This window comes from Palaemon carinicauda, chromosome 1 (genome assembly GCF_036898095.1).
Source record: "Palaemon carinicauda isolate YSFRI2023 chromosome 1, ASM3689809v2, whole genome shotgun sequence".
NCBI classification, from domain to species: Eukaryota; Metazoa; Arthropoda; class Malacostraca; order Decapoda; family Palaemonidae; genus Palaemon; species Palaemon carinicauda.
The window spans coordinates 225,909,097-225,932,548 of NC_090725.1; the positions used below are offsets into that span (position 1 = coordinate 225,909,097).

General features: G+C 39.5%; 1 protein-coding gene across 4 annotated transcripts in view; it reads right to left on the bottom strand.

The window, feature by feature from the left end:
* mre11 (double strand break repair nuclease mre11) overlaps positions 1-23,452 on the bottom strand; it is a 432,238-nt gene that overhangs the window by 132,662 nt on the left and 276,124 nt on the right. The gene's annotated exons all lie outside the window — the stretch shown is intronic.

The window sequence follows — 23,452 nt, forward strand, 5'->3', positions numbered from 1 at the left end:
AATTCCATAGATGAAAAATCACATCACCAGCAGCCACTACAGGGGGCCTAGAGACTAACTATCTTGATAAGAAACTAAGGATTCTTCATGAAAATAATCAGCAAACACTATGGCAAACCATTGAGCAGCCTCTAAAACTCTTTGCCAAGTAAATTTATGCAAAAATTGAGAGATGTAGGTGGTTTACCTCCGTTATCCTGAATCTTAACCTTCTGGCCCTTTGTAAGATTTGGATCCAATTTACTTTGAAAGTTTCTGTGACCAAACTTTTAACTAGAAATACCATGGATTTTTGGGCAAGGGAATTTGGAATCCATAGTTGTCCAAAAATTACTAAATGACTTTTACCAGACAGAAATCTTTTTTCCTGATGCATTCTTACATCCACTTCCATGGAGGTGAGTGAAAAAATGGTGACAGACTGTCTTAAAATGATGTTTGCTCTAAAGGAGGCAAAATTATCTCATGGTTTTAAAGCCTATCTTAAAAGATAGTTTTAACAGTATATTATCCATTTGGCTGAAACCAATGGTAATAGGAAAAACATTTCATCATTATTATTACCACTAGCCATGCTACAATCCAGGTTGGAAAAGCAGAATGATACATGCCCAAGGGCTCCAACAGGGAATGCAGCCCAATATGGAAATTAACTAATGTAATACCAAATAAACTATATATAAGTAATTCATAAAATATATGGAATACTTTAAGATCATAAGTTGAAATAGATTACTCACACATAAACAATAAAACAAATCTTATATCAACCTGTTCAACAGAAAAGAATATAGAAAATGTTTGAATTTATCACTTCCACTGATTCAACTGACTGATTATTATAATTTTTATTGTTAGTTAAGATAACACGCAAGATGGATAAACAGGATGCTGTACGACCAAGAGCTCCAACAGGGAAAAATAGCCAATTAGGGATAGGGTATAAATAATCTATATGAGGAGCAATGAATAATAAACATAAAACTTCTTACGATCAGTAACAATGTTAAAATAGATCACTCCAATTTGGTGACAGCTGGAATAAAATCATAAAATAATGTGTAGTATTGTGCCTTGAGATGGAAAAGGCTTGACTGTTACATTACAATTAACTACATACCTAGCACTGTACTACATATAGAATGGTACAGTCTAGGATGGTCTGAATTATAAAAAATCTTAGGTAACATGCATAAGGACTAACTGAATGAAGGTGCCAAAGATTAATATGCAGTTCAGGAATAAGGAATTTAATACTGTAGACCACAAGTTTCTACCAAACTAATCAAGATAAAAGTCAGCAGCTGAAAACCAGAAAGGAAAACAATATTTGAAACAAGGCAAAATTAATTAATTAAAATATTTCCAAACAAAAGACAGATCATTGAAAATCTTAAAAGGCTTTCTATGTACGCCAATTTTTTTATGGAATAAAAATTAAACAGACTGCATGTTTTTCTCAAAAATAAATTTTTATAACTGCAATTAATTATCATACCTAGAATCTTAAATGAGTTGTATATAGTTAAAGATGCATTGTCAATGCAAAGACCTGGTTGTTAAAGAGCCGTTATCCCTGACCTACTTACAATGATACTTTGAGTTTTGTTGTTTGAGTACCGCTCCATTAGTTCCTTTGTTTGCTGCACACTCATCCTCCTTGTGAGCTAAGGATGGGGGGTTTAGGGGGGCCTGTAATCTAATCTGCTGAATCATCAGCAGCCATTGCCTAGCCCTCCTTGGAACTAGCTTAGGTGGAAAGGAGGTTTGGGCACTGATCATATATATATATATATATATATATATATATATATATATATATATATATATATATATATATATATATATATGATCAGTCTCTATGGCATCGCCCTGCTTAATAGGGTAATGTCACTGTCTCTTGCCTCTGCCATTCATGAGCAGCCTTTAAACATTTAAACCTTTAAGGTTCAATTTCCCTCTCCATAATTTGCACCATGCACTCATTTTATCAACTGCATATGCAATGAGCTTGTTCTCTTAGCCAACCCACATATCATTCGTATATACTGTTGTATGAAAAGTAATGGGCCGAAAACACTACCATGTGGAACACCTGACACTATACTCCTAGTCAGTATGGTGCCCATCAACAACTACTTTCTGCAATCTATAACTTAAAAATCTAATAAGGGTGTTATGAAAAGACCCATCTGTTCTCACCTGTCAAAATTGAAAACAAGGGCCTCATGATTAACTCAAAGGCAACACTAAAAACAAGGCTAATTATACAAAATTCCCGACCAAATTCTTTTCTCTTAACCGTGAAACATAGAAATGTCGATACCTCTTTAGTTCTTCTTGACTCTGCTGGTTTTCAAAAAGGTCCAATAATCAAAAATATAATCTAAATCTTGAATGCCTGAAAACATTTCAAATCCGACTAAGTTAGCAGTACCCCTCTTATCTGGTATAAGTAGAGTGCCTTTGATTCCAAAGTTGGTCTATTAATGCCAGGTTTGTCTAAGAGCTAGTTCTAATTTCATACCATTAGTTATGATAATAATCTAAGTTTTTTCTTAATCTAATTTAAGTAACTGACCACTCAAAGTAATTGATAAATAGATAACTATTATCCAAAGTTAAAACTTGCAAATTAATCCTATATATCTCTTCATACTTTAAATAACAAAAGCTGTAAAATAATCTATTAAGGTAATTGCTAAAATAATCTGTAATTTCTTTCTGATGGCTTCAAGGGTACGAAACCAATCGCAACCTACGATCAGATTGAAAATTATCTGTTTTACAAGTTAGAAAGTTTTAATATCATACAGGAACTTGAATTACCAGCTTTACTCTGAATTTTGGATAAAAAATTAATAAATCTAACCACAAATAACTACACACCTTGGGAAATTTTATTCACCGGTTCATCTTAGACCAATTTTAATCATTGTCTTGTTAATAATCTATTTTCAAAACCTTTCTAGACTTTTTTATTTTCTACTTAACGCATAAGAGAACTGAAGTGCATGAGATGAAGTGACTCATTTAAGCAAGTGAAGCCCAAATCCCTACATTTACTTCATGAGATAAAACCATGAGATGAGATTGTGGACAAGCTCGCATGAAAATGACGCACACAGTCATTAAAACATAATGCAATTGAACTGATTGACCAAATCTTTAAAAGAATATTTCAAAATGAAAACACTCAGTATCAACCTATTATTTAAAATTCTTGTTATTATTCCTAATTGTTCAACTCATCAGCCATTTAACTATCACATAAGTATGCTTTTGCATTTGTGCAGCACCCTACACCCAGTAAGTTTAAGGACAGTTTTGACCCTCGGAACTGATTTACAAGCCTTTGGTCCTGTTCCTCTGATATTACCCTTGAAGTGACAATGTATGCCAAAAGTTACTGCTTTAAGTAGTGTAAAGATTCAGGTGAACATTCTATGAAAAGTTGGTGTTCAATGATCACCAGTTCCAGTGTGGTACCTACTGTTATGAAGGATAAGCCCTTCATATGAAGAAAAATATTGAGGGTTGTGTGATCAACAGTGATTATTCCAATTTAGTGAGCTGGAACATTGTTTGGGATGTTCTATCTGAATTGAAGTGGAACTTTGCTAAAATCTCTTTTTTTAGGCATTGTACAAATTAAATAGTGTATAGATGGTCATAGAACAGTAGACAAACTGCACTGCTGACACACTCTTCCTATGCACTCAACCTGTGCAGTATATGAAATGTGAAATGATGTCTGGTCATTGTCACAAGCTGTGTTTGTGTCCCCAGAGCTAGGTATCAAGCTGCTAAGTCACTCTGGAAGGATGTGATAATAACAAACTGGTGATGTACTGTACTGTAGGTGGGTTTGCCATCTTAATCATCTATTATTTGACTGCTATAATAAAAAAAAATTGCATCCTTCATATTTCCCCTTTCATGCCTCTCTTGTGCAGCAGTGACTAGATTACACAGGAACCTGAGACTGTTGTTTGAACAAAAGGTTGTATTGAAAGGATTGAAATATATACATTTTGCTATTACTGTATTGTTTTTTTTTCTTTAACTGCTTCGGCTGGTTTTTTGAACTGAGAGTTGTGTATATTTTAGATAAATGAGAAGCCAACTATGGAAAGTGTACCTTAAAGGGACTAGAATTCCCATGCCAATCTGTCCTTTTCTTCATTATTATGTACCAAGAGAGAGTGTAAGGCTTGATGTAAGGCTTGATGTGAACCTTATGTACCAATGTCTCTCGATAACACTTGTTAGCTATTGCGTTAGAATCATTCATGTTGATGGTATTCAAGGTGTTGGACAAATGGACAAATCTGACTACAGTATCTAGTTTAAACTGCCTATGAAATTTTCAATCTTGATGTCTCAACATTTTTTCTATAATTCTCATTGACCATTGTACCTGAAAATGTATATTAAGGTATCATTATCAACCTTGAAAATTTTTCATTTTTGTCAATGATTTCTCAACGTGTAAAGGGATAGCTTTTTCATACTTTATTTTACAAAATAATTTTTTCCGTCTTATTTTTTATAATCTCACCCTGATCCTGAATCATTTCTTAAGTCAGTGAACTGGAACTTTGCAATTCTGTGCCCTAAACCTGAAAAAAAGTTGCCAAAAGTTCTTGTTATTTGCTGGGTCCCTTTGCCCAGAACCAAAACAAGAGGTGGTGCCTCATTATTATATCATCCCTTGAGTCAGCGGCTCATTAGTTGGTGGGTTTGGGATCATTAACCTGATATTAAGTCCAGGCCACAGCCCACTTACTATAGCAATGCCTACCACAAAATAATAACACTTGTAAAGGGCACTTAAGAAATAAGTGGTTGTATAGGGCACACACTTTATCGAGAAAATGGATGTAAGGATCCAGGCTACCATCTTGGACCTTGTCCCGCAAATTCTAGGTGTCTAAAGGAGTGGTTAGAAAGGGGGGAATGCTGGGGTTACAGAAAAGGGTAAAAGGTTAATTATGAATTTGCATTTTACTAGATGTTGAACCTGGGTGGGGACAAGTATCATCAGAACCGTAACTGAATGGTGCAATAGAACTACTAACTACCACTTGAGGAGTCAGGTAAAAATTTTAATAGGGTAGGTATTCTTGAAATATTACTCAAGTGAGAATTTATTGCCTTCTTAGCATAAACTACATACATACATATACCAAGGTACTTCCCCCAATTTTGGGTGTAGCCGACATCAAAAAAATTAAAAAAAGTAGACCTTCTTCTCTACGTTCTTCCCAGCCTTACAGGGGACTCGGTACTACTAGGGTGCCACAGCCCACCCTCCCCCGTTATCCACCACAGATGAAGCTTCATAACACTGAATCCCCTACTGCTGCTACCTCCGCGGTCATCCAAGGCGACTGGAGGAAGCAACAGGGCCTACGGGAACTGCGCAACAATTGCTCACCATTCATTCCTATTTCTAGCATGCTCTCTTGCCTTTCTCACATCTATCCTCCTATACCCAGAGCTTTCTTCACTCCATCCATCCACCCAAACCTTGGCTTTCCTCTTGTACTTCTCCCATCAACTCTTGCATTAATCACCTTCTTTAGCAGACAGCCATTTTCCATTTTCTCAACATGGCCAAACCACCTCTACACATTCATATACACTCTAGCTGCTAACTCATTTCTTACACCCGTTCTCACCCTCCCTACTTCGTTCCTAACCCTCTCTACTCGAGATACTCCAGCCATACTCCTCAGACACTTCATCTCAAACACATTCAATTTCTGTCTCTCCGTCACTTTCATTCCCCACAACTTCGATCCATACATCACAGTTGGTACAATCACTTTCTCATACAGAACTCTCTTTACATTCATGCCCAACTCTCTATTCTTTACTAAAGACGATAAATACATTTAACGACTTAAAAACTAAACTTGTTAGTTTGTTACAAAGAAAAATCCTAAAGTGGCATTATTGTCACCATTCCCTCTAATGAGAAGTTTTCCACTAAACTTAAGCCTTATATAACTCTGGAAATAACTTCAATTGTAGAAACTGCCTAGGAAGGTATTTAAAAATCACTTTCTACAGCAGTAGGGGATTCAGTGTTATGAAGCTTCATCTGTGGTGGATAACGGGGTAGGGTGGGCTGTGGCACCCCTAGCAGTACCAGCCAAACTCGGTCGAGTCCCTTGTCAGGTTGGGAGGAACGTAGAGAGGAGTGTCCCCTTTTTTGTTTCATTTATTTGGTGTCGACTACCCCCAAAAGTTGGGGGAAGTGCCTTGGTATATGTATGTATGTACTTTCTACACTATTACTCACAAACAACGCTACTTTAGAAAACCAGCTTGCAAACCCTGCATTTAATAATTTTCATTTATTAGCATTAAGGATGGGATCAAAGAATGAAATTTAATTGAAACAAGATTAAGTAACTGATAAGTCTAGTACCATACAAGTAACAATGTCTTTACAGGTATTAAAGCCTAAAAGAATAACAAGACTAGAATTACTAGCCTTTCTTTGCAAGTGAGATACCATATTAGCAACTTATACACATAACAAAAACAAAAATAGAAATTAGAAAAGTGTACTGTACATATTCTTGCAAGAACCTGTCCCTAGATACCTGAGGATAAAAGAGCTTCAGAAATTACCTTCAACTATTAATTAGGAAATTTTAATAAGAAAAGTATGGTTTACATGGAATTTACTTTGTTCATCCTAATCGTCCTGTAAAGAAGTTAAAATTGAATTAATTAAAACCAGTATGGGAGCTGCTGCTCATTTGCTCAGGTATAACATCAGAACTTTCCGGGTCAAGGTAAAGTCTTTGAACGCTGCCACTAGTGTACATGAGCATTTCTTTATTTTCTTTTTTAAATTTGTCCTTTTCCCCCACATACTGTTAGCAATTTCTTATTCTTTTTTATATTTCTTTCACAAAATATAAATAACCCAATCATTTCAGTAAGTTCTCTGCTAGCATGACTCAATGTTAACCCTTGATAAGCAAGTTGCTGAGCTAATAAGCAAATGAAGAGTACTGCGATCTTAAATGTGATAAAACGGATCAGCTTTCGCTGAAAAAATTCATAAAATTTTTAGGAACTATAATAATCATACTTCTGTATATCAAATGCCATCCACCAATGAAAAAGGAGATAGCTTAATAGTGCTTACTTCAACAAGTGGAGGAATATTAAGATCCAGATTATCATTTATGCCTCACAGTCCAGTTGTCTAACAGAGTGACTAGGAACACAGGAATGCACGGGTTTAGCTGCAAGAGTATCTAAAGTGAATAAAGAAGTCGAAGCTCTGCAAGAGGACATCAGCTCTGTAATGCGTAGTGAACATTCAGAACCCTTACTGAAGGAACACTATTAACCTACATTAGGTTAGTTAACAACCGACCCAATAAAATCAGAATTATCGCTTACAAGCAAAGAAAGACCTTACATTGAGGTCATATCGTAAGTTAGGAATTTTGAAGCCCATCACTATTGAAGCTAGGTTAGTTAATTGTGTATTAGAGCTTAGTGCTAGTGTACAATATTCATCATCATCTCCACTACATATACAGGTACTTTTCACAGAATGACCTCTTGTACAACGTTAATTCAAAGATATGCAATTTTTTTTTGATAGCTCCGTTACTAATTTAACGACTATCTCTCGAAGGTTACAAATGTACGGAGGCAGCACAGTCATGTGAATATATGTAAGCATATTGTGTTCAGTGCGTTGGGCGAAAGCCACTGACAGTGAATCCATCACCTCAGTACTCAGTGGTCAGTAGATCTCTCAGCATCACATGTTCTTTCCCACATCTCTTGTTGTAGCATTCAATTGTGTGATTTTCCTATACATATATACATATATTGTATATATATATAATTTATATATATATACATATATATATATATATATATATATATATATACATATATAAATATATATATATATATATATATATATATATATATATATATATATATATACACACAGGTATTGCTCGACTTACGACCTATGCGACATACGACTATTCGACTTTACGACCATTTTTTTCAGGGTGATGACGTCACAAGTTTATCAGAAATAGGACGAATATTTCCTTGAAAATAATCTATTTTCTTGTATACATATAAACTGATTTATCTTGGTAAATTATTATTTTCTTTTATTGTTAATATTCAGTATTCATTTTCAGTTAAAAATACATAAAGAAAAGTTTTAATATCTGTCGAGTTCATATTATATGTCTGGTGATGTCACATCACCGGCGGAAAGCGTCCGGGCAATACAGTGATTTCCTTCCAATAGGCTAACGATTAATACTAGTATTTCCATTATCGAAATATTAAATAACGATACAAAGTATTTTGAGGGTCTGTATCGGTTGTCATGAGTACTACGTAGCATAAATTTGACTGAACGCTACTTTTTTAATCTCAGATAATAGATCGATGTTTATCTAAAGAAAATATACTAATAGGGCAAATATTTTCTTGAAAATAATATATTTCCTTTTACATTATAAAAATAAAATACTTTTGTTTGTTAAGTTAGTATTTTCTTTTCATTTCTTGCGAGAAACAAAGAAAATGAATTTACATATTTTGCAAGTCATTCTTCGTAGAGTTTGCTGTACGTCACGTGACTTGTGACGTCATGTATCTGGCGGAAGCGCGCTGACAAACCGAATGATTTCCTTTCATTGTTACCGAGTAATCTTATTACAGCATTCCCATCATCGAAACACCCAGTAACGATATCAAGTGTTTTAGTGGTCTGTATCATTAGTTATAAGATTAGTACAACTTACCGTAAATTTAAGAAAAAACGTCTGATGATGTCATATTTCTGGCGGAAGGCGAGAGGCAAATCAAGTGATTTCCTTCCGATGCGATACTATTCCCATAATCGAAACATCGAATAATGATATATAGAATTTTTTAATAATTTAAAAAAAAATATGAAGATACAACTGAGTTGAAAACAAAATGCACAGAGAGAGAGAGAGAGAGAGAGAGAGAGAGAGAGAGAGAGAGAGAGAGAGAGAGAGAGAGAGAGAGTATTCCTTTTATAAATAATAATAAGGTCTATAAACGAACTGTATGGAAAATGTGATACCCTATAACGTATTGGCGCTGATGTAATATGCATTATGAAAAAATTTTGAATGTCAAGAAAATTATATAAATCAGTGTTATTCGCACTATATGTATGTGCCATAATAGTAATACGGCGGCGTGACCTTGAGATCAGCTGATGCCAACCGAAAGTAAATTAAAAGTATTTGTTGATTATTGATATGCTCAAGAAATTGAAAAATAAAATATAAACATTTTTTAACCCTTTTACCCCCAAAGGACGTACTGGTACGTTTCACAAAAGCCATCCCTTTATCCCCATGGACGTACCGGTACGTCCTTGCAAAAAAAATGCTATAAATTTTTTTTTTCATATATATATATATATATATATATATATATATATATATATATATATATATATATATACAGTAGGGTCCCGAATTATGCGAGAATTTGGTCGATTAATGACCTCGTGTAAATGGAAAATCGCGAATTTCGAAACACACAACTAACAGAAATAATTCCATTGCGGCAATGGCAACCAGCAATTTGCCTATTCAAATGTGTTTACTACCCATTTCCAATACTTTCTTTGTACTATACTGTATTTCTTTATAATATCAAATTGTTTTTGTAAATAAATAAAACATTTAATATACTTTAAAGTTCTAATAACTTGAAAAATGGTTAAAATTACAACCAGGATAGGTGTAAACACCATATATTTCCCGTTAAAACACAACCCAAAATACAGACAAATTTTAATGTTTGTCATATCTATTGTATAATACAACTGGTGAATAGCAAAACCATCACTCTATAGACTAGCTTGTTGTATGATTGAAAATCCAGAATTATCAAAATAAAGGCGATTTTATATCATGCATTTCCTAAACACGCTAAAAAGCACAATAGAAAACGACAACCAATGTTTTGTTTACGTTTATCTCTGATCACAACGAAGAAACAGACGCATTTATACATCTGTGTTTTTGAATTGACAGCAATTTTACCAAGTATAGATTATATGTTGAATTTGTTATTACCAATGTTCTAATTATTTTTTATTAGAACTTTCAAATAAATGAAATGAATGCCATTTATGAAATGTTTTTCTTTATGATGCCGCCTGAAACGGAAACCTTCCATTTGTTTACGCTCCATCTTCGATCATAATAAACAAACGAATGCATTAAACACACATGATCTAAGTCATAACTAATGATATTACAAACATTTAGTAAACATTATGTTATTACAAATATTTTACTTACCGTATCCATATAAATTCCTAAATTCGTAGCAAAGCTGGAAATTTTTTTTTCCTTATGCGTTTAATCCACAATAGCAAACTGCCGCTAATGACAGAGTGATAACTTACGATAATTCTAAACTGTTACGAAAGATAATTGTCCTTTCCATATCCAAAATACTTTTCCTAACCAGTTATAAGTCAACTTGTACCCACCTCAATTATGGATCCATATGCAAAAAAGGTAAAAGAAGAAATTACTAGGCCTATTTTTAAAGTCACCGAACAATTAGGTTACCGCTATAACGTTCGATGAGAGAGAGAGAGAGAGAGAGAGAGAGAGAGAGAGAGAGAGAGAGAGAGAGAGAGAGAGGGGGATGGTTTTAAAGTACTAAACAATAAATATGATAGGTTATAACACATTGGTGTTTATGTAATATTAACTGTATAGATGGTTTGAATAAGTTAAGAAATGGTGTAAACAATTCTTTGTTATTGTATTCGCGCGGAAGCTAGACATCAGCTGATGTGATCACAGCCAAAAGTAAAACAAAAATAAGTTAGCAATACTCGATTTTTAAAACACACCCGAAATTTAACAACATAAGTACATGTTTTATTATAGCGCAATTGACATTTAAAGAGTAAAAATTTTCTGGAATAGAATGGTGTTTCCTAAAAAATAGTGGTTTGCGGACGAAATCGGTTACCGTATTTTAAGCTATGGTTGAAATGGATGTATACACGGTATAATTTTTTTGTTTTGTATTTAATTGACACTTCAAGAAAACCGATTTTGGTTTCTTCATCTATTTGTAAGTATTGTATAACGAGAGAGAGAGAGAGAGAGAGAGAGAGAGAGAGAGAGAGAGAGAGAGAGAGAGAGAGAGAGAGAGAGGAGATCAGCTGTTGTAATTGAATGTCGTGTTTTTGTTTCGTGTACCCCCTGAAGCGAGGAATTGATCGCCACAACTAACAATATTCATGTTAATTTCATTCTTAAACTCAAGTTGCCATATGTGAACTATGGTTTTATTTCTTACGGAGAGAGAGAGAGAGAGAGAGAGAGAGAGAGAGAGAGAGAGAGAGAGAGAGAGAGAGATTTCCGCCATCAAATCTCTCTCTCTCTCTCTCTCTCTCTAGATTTTATTTTACCGTCTACTCTACAAAACCAATGTTTGCAAATCAAATGTATACTGTTTAAAATATAACAAAATATTGACGACTCGTTACCGAAGTTTAGGCTATTCACTGCCGATAAACGAACCCAGTCTACTCGTGAAAACCTTGAACGCCCAGAGGGAAAAATAAGGCTTTTAAATATACTGTACTAAACAAAAATAATGCTTTAATATACCATCATTAACACTACCATTACAATTATCGTAAGGTTGGAGAAAGATAAAGATTACCGAGAACGTAACCACATTTCTGTTTACATTTTGTCAGCTGGACTCACACAGTTAACAGTTGATTTCATTGTTGATGTGGAATTTTACCCTTAAATAGGCTATTCATTATGAAATTATGTTAATGAAATGTAATGTTAATATTGTTTTGTAACATTTATTATAAATCACCGTATTTAGGGCTACCAATATACTTAAAAAGACAATAGATTTGATACATTTTGTAGTGCTTGACTCGCGATCTTTGAACAGCCTCGCCGATACAGAAAATTTATTTTTGAAAAATAGCGATCGCGGAAAAGGGGAATCGTGTAATTCGAACACGCTTAATTCGGGACCCTACTGTATATATATATATATATATATATAGACCTTGCATATTTTCCTATTTATCAAATTTTCTGAGAAAAGGAAAAGTATAACACCTTCAGGATCTTCTGAGAAGCAAAGAAGATCCATTACAATTGAAAATAATAAAAAAAAAAACATGAAGGAGGAATGATAATTCATTTGACTGCATGTGGTATGAGCTACACACATTCTACGATACTAAAAACAAAGAATGTGTAAAGGAGATAGCAAAATCAAAATAAAAACAATCGGTAAATGCTGTTGTTAAAATGTAGCTTAAATTGATAATAAAAAAAAATACAAATAGGACTAAATGAAGCTTAGTTAACATAGGGAAACCAATATCATTTTAAACTTTTTACAGTACATATACATTATTATGTCACCTAAAACTAAAACTCTTCTGATGAAATTGAATTTTTTATCCTAAGCCTAACTTACAATCAAAGATATAATAAAATAAATTTTAAATTTATTCTTTGCATAGCGCTGAATTGAGACGGTATAAATAAACAGATTTTATTTGTGAGAGAGAGAGAGAGAGAGAGAGAGAGAGAGAGAGAGAGAGAGAGAGAGAGAGAGAGAGATCTAAGTGATAACTAATAATGATAGCTATGAACATACTATATAGAAAATATGATAGCTTATAGCACACTGGTGTTTACGTAATATTAACTACAGTATACAGATGCATTGAATAAGTTAAGAAATAGATTAAACAATACTATTGAGCATTTGTATGAGCACAAATTCTCTAGAGCAACAGCTAGTCATCAGCTGATCTGACCACAACCAAAAGTAAAGCAAAAAAGAAGTCAGTAATACTTGATTGTTGAAATATACCCAAAATTTAAAAGAAAAGTACATAAATGTTTTATTGAACCACAATTAACAATTTAACCAATCATAATTTTCTTAAATGCAATAATGTTTCCTAAAATATAGTGGTCAGCTGACGAAATTGGACACTGTGTTTTAAGATACGATAAGAAATGGACTTGTAACATGCCATATTTTTTATGTCGTATTTAATTGATGCTTTTTAAGGAAACAAAGATTTTTGTTTCTTCTGCTATATGTTAGTATTGTATAGTAGCACCTGAGAGAGAGAGAGAGAGAGAGAGAGAGAGAGAGAGAGAGAGAGATTTGATGGCAGAAATCCCTCCTCTCTCTCTCTCTCTCTCTCTCTCTCTCTCTCTCTCTCTCTCTCCCCGTAAGAAATAAAACCATAGTTCACATATGGCAACTTGAGTTCAAGAATGAAATTAACATGAATATTGTTAGTTGTGGCGATCAATTCCTCGCTTCAGGGGGTACACGAAACAAAAACACGACATTCAATTACAACAGCTGATTCTCTCTCTCTCTCTCTCTCTCTCTCTCTCTCTCTCTCTCGTTATACAATACTTACAAATAGATGAAGAAACCAAAATCGGTTTTCTTGAAGTGTCAATTAAATACAAAACGAAAAAATTATACCGTGTATACATCCATTTCAACCATAGCTTAAAATACGGTAACCGATTTCGTCCGCAAACCTCTATTTTTTAGGAAACACCATTCTATTCCAGAAAATTTTTACTCTTTAAATGTCAATTGCGCTATAATAAAACATGTACTTATGTTGTTAAATTTCGGGTGTGTTTTAAAAATCGAGTATTGCTAACTTATTTTTGTTTTACTTTTGGCTGTGATCACATCAGCTGATGTCTAGCTTCCGCGCGAATACAATAACAAAGAATTGTTTACACCATTTCTTAACTTATTCAAACCATCTATACAGTTAATATTACATAAACACCAATGTGTTATAACCTATCATATTTATTGTTTAGTACTTTAAAACCATCCCTCTCTCTCTCTCTCTCTCTCTCTCTCTCTCTCTCTCTCTCTCTCTCTCTCTCTCTCTCTCTCTCACATCGAACGTTATAGCGGTAACCTAATTGTTCTGTGACTTTAAAAATAGGCCTAGTACTTTCTTCTTTTACCTTTTTTGCATATGGATCCATAATTGAGGTGGGTACAAGTTGACTTATAACTGAAGTTAGGAAAAGTATTTTGGATATGGAAAGGACAATTATCTTTCGTAACAGTTTAGAATTATCGTAAGTTATCACTCTGTCATTAGCGGCAGTTTGCTATTGTGGATTAAACGCATAAGGAAAAAAAAATTTCCAGCTTTGCTACGAATTTAGGAATTTATATGGATACGGTAAGTAAAATATTTGTAATGACATAATGTTTACTAAATGTTTGTAATATCATTAGTTATGACTTAGATCATGTGTGTTTAATGCATTCGTTTGTTTATTATGATCGAAGATGGAGCGTAAACGATGGAAGGTTTTCGTTTCAGGCGGCACCATAAAGAAAAACATTTCATAAATGGCATTCATTTCATTTATTTGAAAGTTCTAATAAAAAATAATTAGAACATTGGTAATAACAAATTCAACATATAATCAATACTGATAAGATTGCTGTCGATGCAAAAACTAACAGATGAGTAAGTGCGTCTGTTTCTTCGTTATGATCAGAGATAAACGGAAACAAAACATTGGTTGTTTTTTATTGTGCTTTTTGGCGTGTTTAGGAAACGCATGATATAAAATCGCCTTTATTTTGTTAATTCTGGATTTTCAATCATACAACAAAAGCTAGTCTATAGAGTGATGGTTTTGCTATTCACCAGTTGTCTTATACAATAGATATGACAAACATTAAAATTTGTCTGTATTTTGGGTCGTGTTATAACGGGAAATATATGGTGTTTACACCTATCCTGGTTGTAATTTTAACCATTTTTCCAGTTATTAGAACTTTAAAGTATCTTAAATGTTTGATTTATTTACAAGAACAATTTGATATTATAAAGAAATACAGTATAGTACTAAGAAAGTATTGGAAATGGGTAGTAAACGCATTTGAATAGGCAAATTGCTGGTTGCCATGGCCGCAATGGAATTATTTCTGTTAGTTGTGTGTTCCGAAATAAGCGATTTTCCATTTATACGAGGTCATTAATCGACCAAATTCTCGCATAATTCGGGACCCTACTGTATATATAACGGATTTTGAGCGAAGCGAAAAATCTATTTTTGGGTGAGATAGCCATGGCGTCCTGATGGAAGGTTCCTTTTTGGTAGCTTCCTTGGGTAATCACTACTAGGATTTTCCCAGAGAATTAAACCACAGGTTATCACAGAATTCTAACTTCTGGAGCGAGTATCTTAAGGGTTTCCCCTTAAGACATCGTGTATCAACAGGGGACACGCATGTATAGACGTGCCACATAGCTATCTGCACCCATTCAGAGTTAACTCTTCAATATGGCGGACAGGGAGTGGCTGGGAGCTGAGCCGCAGCCAATCTAGATGTGGCGATATCGGTACTCGCGATGTAAACAGACGGACGCCATTGCTTTTGATGACGTCACGTCCATCCTCATTCCGAAAGTCTGGAGCTCGCTCATCACCATGATACAGCGGCGCAGGGCGGGACCTGATAACAGACAGGGTGGGTCCATCAGGACGCCATGGCTATCTCACCCAAAAATAGATTTTTCGCTTCGCTCAAAATCCGTTTTTTGGGCTCAAGCCATGGCGTCCTGATGGAAGAGTACCAGAGAATTAGTGTATCGTGGTAGACTTTTTCCCTTTATAAGTGAGTGCTAAAACATTGAGCCGAAAGCATAGTGGTCTATACTAGAGCTACCGTGAGGCAGTTGCCTTCCTGCCCCCCTGGCATGGAAGTCCCCACGGGCTATGCTAAGATCAAAGTGGTCATGGGAAGGCTATTCATATAGGCTGAAGGAACAATGAGATCCATAAGATAAGTCAGAGCGATTTGGTATTCGCGTCGAAACAAACTTGAAGAAGTGGTGGTTGAACACTTCGTGTATGGAGTTGACTCATCTTCATAATTGAGTAAGTATTCGCTAAGGAGACTTACTTGCTCTATATAAATAAATGCCCGGAGTAAATCCTGGCATTTTCCTTAACCAGGAATAAAGGGTAATAAAACTATGACAAATAGTATATTTCATAGTAAGAAAGGAGCAAGGGAGACGCACAAGTAATAAAATAGACATTTTATTATATAATTGCAGGTAAATCAATACATGTCATGCAATAAATAGTAAAAAACATTTACATTGATAAAAATGTACATAGTCATAAAGGCGTGCTCTTGAGTCTGAAAGGGAAGAATCAAGTATTAGTAGGCACTCGTTCTACGGAACGTTAGTCTTTATGTAACACACGTCATGCACGTGGCATGTAGCACTCATGTGGTAATCTACTATGACATTTCACCTGAGGTAAGAACAGTTAAAGAAAACACAAGGTAGTTTCTGCTTCACTACGTATCACTTGAGGGTCAACATAGGCACCCGACGAGTTAGAATCCCTAATAACTCACTGTTCTAAGCAGAGTTCAGAGCAGGTTTCATAACACTACCTGCGGCTACCACAAAATGTTTCACTTCGTGCACTTGTTTCGCATAATGTTTAAAGAAAACACGCGAGGATTTCCAGCCTGTATAGTTCTTGAGGCTTTCGAAATCCATACTCTGAAAGAGATTCAGAGACGAAGCGACTTTCCTAGGATCATGACCAGCGGGTGTACTGTCTGGATCCGCTCTGCGAATGAAGTAGGTGATTTTTGCTCTCAATTGTTTCAGTGACAAGTCGCTGCCCGATGTTTCTCCTTTGAAGAGTTGGCCTCCACCAAAGTTTGAAGTTCTATGAAGATAGACCTTAAGGCTCTCTACTGGACATAGAGAGGCATCTTCCTTCAAGGGGCATATCCTCCACGGGCCCCATCGTTTGGTAGGTAATTCGTTCTTTGCGAGAAACGTCGGATCAGGGAAGAGGGAGAGGTCTCCTGAATCGTTGAAAACGATATGTCCCTCTTCTCTAGATAGTGCCACCATTTCGCTGACTCGGGCTCCCGAAGCTAGAGCGAAGAGAAATATAACTTTCTGAGTCAGGTCCTTAAGAGGGCATGAATCGTAGTCCAAGTTGGAGGCGAAGTGGAGAACTTTGTCTAGAGACCAAGTGATTGGTCTCGGAGGGGGTGCCGGTCGTAAACGGGCACAGGCCTTCGGTAGTTTGTTGAAGATGTCGCTAGACAGATCTATTTGGAAGGCGTATGACAAAGATCTGGTCAAGGCCGATTTGCAAGTAGAAATCGTGTTGGCTGCCAAGCCTTGTCCATGAAGGTGAATGAAGAAGGACATGCAAAAATCTATAGTGATTTTCGAGGGGTTCTTTGCCTTGACGAAGGAGACCCATTTCCTCCAAGACGATTCGTATTGCCTTCTCGTGGATTCGGTCTTGTATTCCTCGAGGAAGTCTAGACTCTTCTTCGAAATCCCAAACCTTTTCTTAGCGGCTAGGGTGAGAAAATCATGAGATGAAGGTCCTTGATTTTCGATGATGAAGCGAAGACAGTCGACTTCTGTATTTGCTGGGAGAGAACTGGGTCCGGGAGGGGGATCAGCGTTGGCTGCATCTCCAGGATCAAGGGGTACCAGTTGCTGCGGGGCCACTTGGGAGCCACTAGAGCTGCTGTCCCTTTGAAGGTTCTCAATTTGGAGAGGACTTTCAGCAGAAGATTGGTGGGAGGGAACAGGTAAATCTTGGCCCATCTGTTCCAATCCAAGGTCATGGCGTCCACCGCTTCCGCTTTGGGGTCCTCGTACGGGGCTACATATCGAGGAAGTTGATGGTTGTCGCTCGTTGCGAAGAGGTCGATCTGGAGTTCTGGGACTCGGTGAGAGATGAAGGCGAATGATCTTGCGTCTAGAGACCATTCCGACTCTATCGGGTTTGTCCGAGATAGAGCGTCCGCTGTCACATTGCGGAATCCTTGTAGGTGAACTGCAGACAGGTGCCATTTCTTCCTTTCTGCCAGACGGAAGATTGTCAGGAGCACCTGATTTATCTTGGGCGATCTTGAGCCCTGGCGATTGAGACAACGCACTACCACAGAGCTGTCCAGGGTCAGGCGAATGTGTATCGACGGGGGCGGGGAGAGTTTCTTCAGCGTCAGAAGAACCGCCATGGCCTCCAAGATGTTGATGTGAAACGTCTTGAATAGGGGAGACCAAGTGCCTTGAGCCTGTTTTTGGTGGGAGTGACCTCCCCAACCCTCCAACGAAGCGTCCGTATGGATGTTGAGAGATGGAAGTGGGTGTTGGAGAGGAAGGGACCTTTTTAGGGCCCTCGCTTCTGACCACGGCTTTAGAAGAAGTCGAAGTCTGCTTGGGAGCCGTCTCTTGAGGTCTCTTCGAGCGATGGATGCGGAACGTCTCCAGACTCCCGCTGCATCCTTTAGCTGTGCACGAAGCACTGGGTTTGTGATCGAGGCGAACTGTAGAGAGCCTAGAACTTGTTCCTGCTGGCGTCTTGAGATCCGTTTGGATTTTAACAGTCGCTTGACAGACCCTGCTATTTCCTTCCTTTTCTTTGCTGGAATGGAAAGGCGGTGTGACTGAAGATTCCAGTGGATGCCTAACCATTGGAACTTCTGAGCTGGAGATAGGCGAGACTTTTTCGCGTTTATCTGGAATCCCAGGTGTTCGAGAAACTGGGTAACTTTTCTGCAGGATTCTATACAATCCTCGGGCGAGGGCGCCCACACTAGCCAGTCGTCGAGGTAGGCCATCACCTGGACGTTTCGGATGCGGAGCTGTTGTACTACTGCGTCCGCTAGCTTTGTGAATATCCGAGGGGCCACGTTGAGTCCGAAGGGCATGGCCCGGAAGGCATAGCTTTTCCGTTGGAGTCGGAATCCAAGGTAGGAGGAAGCGTGATGGTTCATTGGTATGTGCCAGAATGCGTCCGCCAGGTCTATCGAGACCGTGAAAGACCCTCGAGGCAGGAGGGTTCTGATCTGTTGAAGAGTCAGCATCTTGAACTTGTTGTTCGATATGAATACGTTGAGGGGGGATAAGTCCAGAATGACTCTGAGTCTGTCTGAGTCTTTCTTGGGGACACAAAACAGTCTCCCTTGGAACCTTGTGGACTTCACCCTTCTTATCACCTTCTTGTTCAAGAGGTCTAGCACATATTCTTCCAGGAGGGGGGTTGAACGTTGGAAGAATTGCTGGAAGGTTGGGGGTGGTTGCGCCAAGCTCCAGCCTAGACCTTTCTTGATGATGCTGTGTGCCCAGGATTCGAAGGTCCAACGATCCTGGAAGTGGCGGAGTCTTCCTCCCACCGGAAGCACTTCATTGCTTCTGGGGTCCCGAGGACTTGCTGCCTCGGCCGCTAGCTCCCTGTCCTCCTCTGCCTCTGGAGGGCCGGCGAGAGGAATCTCTGCCGGAACCCCTGCCTGAGCTTCTACCTTTGGGACGAAAGGTAGTGGAGTGCTGCTCGAAGGCGGGGTTGAAGGCCGGTGATGAGGACAAAACCGGCTGTGGGACCAACTGAAAGGTCTGTGGCGGCTGAGCGGCCACTTGGGGAGTAGCGGGTGCCGGAAACTGACGTCTGTGCTGACGTTGCTGGGGTCTATGCTTCGACTGCTTCCTCTTAGGCTGAGGACCGTCATCCTGAGAGGGCTTTCTCTTCCTAGACATGCCCCATTTGTTGAGAAGGTTCCTGTTCTCAGATGCGGCCTTGTCTGTGATCTCTTTCACTAGATCAGACGGGAAGAGGTACTTGCCCCAGATGTTGGAGGAAATCAGTTTCCGGGGTTCGTGTCTGACAGTGGCACTGGAGAACACGAATTCTCTGCAGGCTCTACGAGCTCGCATGAAGTGGTACAGATCCTTGACTAAGGTTGCCATATGAGATTTGGCAAGGACCATGTAATGGTCAGGGACTCTGGTGTCGCCAGCCATTACGTCCATCTGGACCTGGAGAGTGAGAGATGTTGCCAGCCTCTCCTTCGTTTCCTGTTCCCTACGAAGGAGGTGATCGTTTAGCTTGGGGAGGTCCTCATTAAACTGACGTCCAGCAACGTCAGGATCTAGTTTGCCCACCACGAAGGTGTGTTGCACATCCTTCCAGTGTTTGGTGTCGGGCGGGTGACTGCGGAGAAAGGTCTGCATTCCTCCAATGCAGGGCAGGATTTCCCTTATTCTACAGCCTTAAAGCAGGCAGCGAAGGCCTTTTCCGTGAAGGGTATCACCACTTCATCGGCGCAACGTAGGTGAGGTACTTCTTGCTCAGAGCCGGAAGTCCAGAGCAGGTAAAGCCTCTGCTCTTAAGCGCTTTGGCAAGCATAGCCTGGGCCTTCGAGAGATCGAACACTATTTTCTCCTTCGGTTCGGTCTCTTCCTTTGAGGATGGTTCTGAACGTAGACGGACGTAACAGTCCGGATACGCCTCAAAGCGGGGGAAGAACTCCTTCTCCCAGGGGTATGGAACCGATCTTATCGCTGACGAAGATCTTGTCGTCAGCGATGACCACATGCTCGGCGAATCGCCACGGATTGTCGCTCGAGCATGTGGGGAGGTCCTGATGGAGATTTTGCGAGATTCCTTGGAACCTCCCATCGACCGAATGATCTGGTGAGTTTCTTGGAGCTTCTGCTCCATCACGGATTCAATGAGCCGAATCATATCCTGTGCCGTAGGTAGAGGAGTCGTGGTGGAGGACGTAGACGGGAGAGACACTTCCGTCGGTGTAGGAGTAGGAGGGGGGATGGAGGGAGGGGCATCCTCCTTATCGGACTCGGTATACACAACCCGGTCCTCTTCTTCATCATCCTCCCCTTCACCCTGGGCCATAAGGGTTTTCTCGGTGTCCTCCGAGATCTCTGACATGCGTTCATCATGTTCTGAATCCAGGTGATAATCATTCATGGACTGAGCCATGACAACATCAGGTTCCACTGTAATCTGGACTACGGGGATCTGTTCGACTGGGACCACTGAGTCTGGAGAGGCCTTTGGGAACAGCAAAGACCTCATTTCTTCTGTGGCTAGGTATGGTCCCGTGGCGTTCTTCTGAAAGCCACGTACCCACTTGCGTAGGTTGTCCCGAGCAGTGTCCCGAATCTCCGCTGAGGGAGAATCATAGAATGCTTTCTGTAAGCATTCTTGGCAGACCGAACAGGTGGTGGGGCCCCAGTATTTGAGATCCCCTCTCTTGTGAGCACAAGGGGCGTGTGTCCTACACGCCGTGTGTCCATAGAAGTGTGGCCGACGGACCGCGCAGAAGTCGTGGTCACACCTGACGTACTCCTCCTGAAAAGGAAAGAGACGATGAGTATTGTAGAGTCATAATATGGCTCGTATATAAAGTTAATTATTAACAAGTTAATATTAACTTAAATTAATTGTGATGCACAGAAGGGTGGGTGAAAGGAGACAGACGCATGCCTCGTGTAACCCGCCCGGCTGGTTGCCGTAGCATCGGACAGTCCCAGGTGGCCATAGGCCTCCATGGAAGGTGTCTTGATAATGGGAATTCCATCTAGAATAACCATATTATAGACTGGGCTTGAAATCTTATCAAGAAAGTCTGGGGATCATGAGATCCTAGTAAGGTTCCGGCAACCAGACGTGCCAGTTACACGTAGCGTGCTGGAAAGATGAAACACGCAAGAAGACAGAGTGAAAACTGAACAAAATGTACGATTCCGTACCAGTTTGTCTGCGTTAACAAGCCGTCTAGGTGCGGTTTTTAGGAGCTATCGCTAGTAAAGATAGCTGAGAGAAGGGATGCAAGGCATCTTGCCGCCTCCGGACGGGTCCGGCATACCCCCGGCACGCCGGAAGCCGCTCGAGCAGAGTTTCTGGCATTCAAGAATGATCATTCTATGGTCAAAAGAAGCCAGGGTGGCGGCAGCCGGTAGCGGCGGCCGCCGGCAAGGAGCGGCGGTTCCGGCAGCCGGAGGCAGTCGGAGGGTGACAGGGGTAAGGATAAAGGAGCATAGCCGGGGCCGGGGGCCGGCTGCTAGTGCCGGCACTCCGGGAGGGGTCGGCAGTGTGCCGAGGCTATGAGGGAATGGAGAGGCCACGGCGGTAAGCCGGCAGCCGGCGGCGATCCCCCGGCACTCGAGGGAAGGCGGCAAGGATAAGGAAGTCACCCGTAGCGGCGGTGATGCCGGGGTAGAGGCGGCAAGGGACAAGCACCAAAGATGGAGGTGGGATGGCAAGGCTGTACTAGCCTAGTCAAGACACCTCTGGAAAAGGTACCACCATGATAGAGGTGAATCTATCATCCTAAGCAGGGGCCGCAATGGCCGGGGGCTAAGGCAGTCCAAGAGAGGACAGGGTGTACCCAAAGAAGGGGTGGAGACTCTTCATGTCGACCAAATGATAACTGACTCCATAGCACTATGGAGGGTCTATGTATCAGAGCGGACAACACTGGGAGCACCACGGGGTCCAGCACTCCAGCCTAGGGTGGAGTGTAGGACAGGGGACATATGAAGCCTAACCTACTGGTAGGTTAGGCTAGGCAAGAGATAGGTTGGGGGGGGAAAGGGTCTTCTTATAAGAAAGGATGGGTTATGCACCAGAGCGGCCACCTAGGAAGGGAGATGCTCACCCTAACCTATAGTAGGTGGACCAACTGAAAAACGGTGCACGCGTATATTTCAGCAAGGTACATAAACCAGCCCTCCCAACCTAACCTGGATTAGGGTTGTTAGACCCTAATCAAGGAAGGGAGAAGACGTATCGCAAGGAAAAGGTCAAGGACCGATTCAGCTTAAAGGAGGTGATCCTACCTTTAAGGTCCGCAACACTAAGGGAGGGGTCATTCCCTTAGGTGGGGAGGCGATACAGTACTCTGAGGAGTCTTGTCCTATCACATGTAATAGGGTACAAGATTACCAGAGGGAAGCCCTAGGGCTAGGGATGAAGAGAGCATATAGGGGTCCTATCATAAGGTTAGGTTAGCAAGGCACTCAAGATAACCTACCCCCTATATGGTCCCTGAAGGCGAAAAACACTTGCATCACTGTCAATGGTATTGTAAAATAATGCCAGAATCTTCATAACTAACACTAGGATCACTGAAATATCATGCATTAACACTGGTATAGGCTCACTGGCCTAGGGGCTAATCAAAGCCTACTGGTATGGGGTCAGCGAAGACCCAAACTAATGCGTCAAAAACACGATATAAAGTTCCTAGCTATGAAGACTAAATAACTAATAGCACTGATTAGTGATTTATATACCGGTAAGGCTGTTGCGGCTAACTAAATAAGGTATGCAAGCAACAGCAGCGTCATAAAATGGCGCTGACCGGTTTGGCAAAGCTCTGCCACAAATATGCAAATATCTCGAAAAGTAAGATTTACTTTAAGGTCAGAGCTTATTTAAACAATACTTAAACCTTTGTACTCAACTTTCCAGAAGAAGATGAAGCTGAAGGTTGAGACATGGCA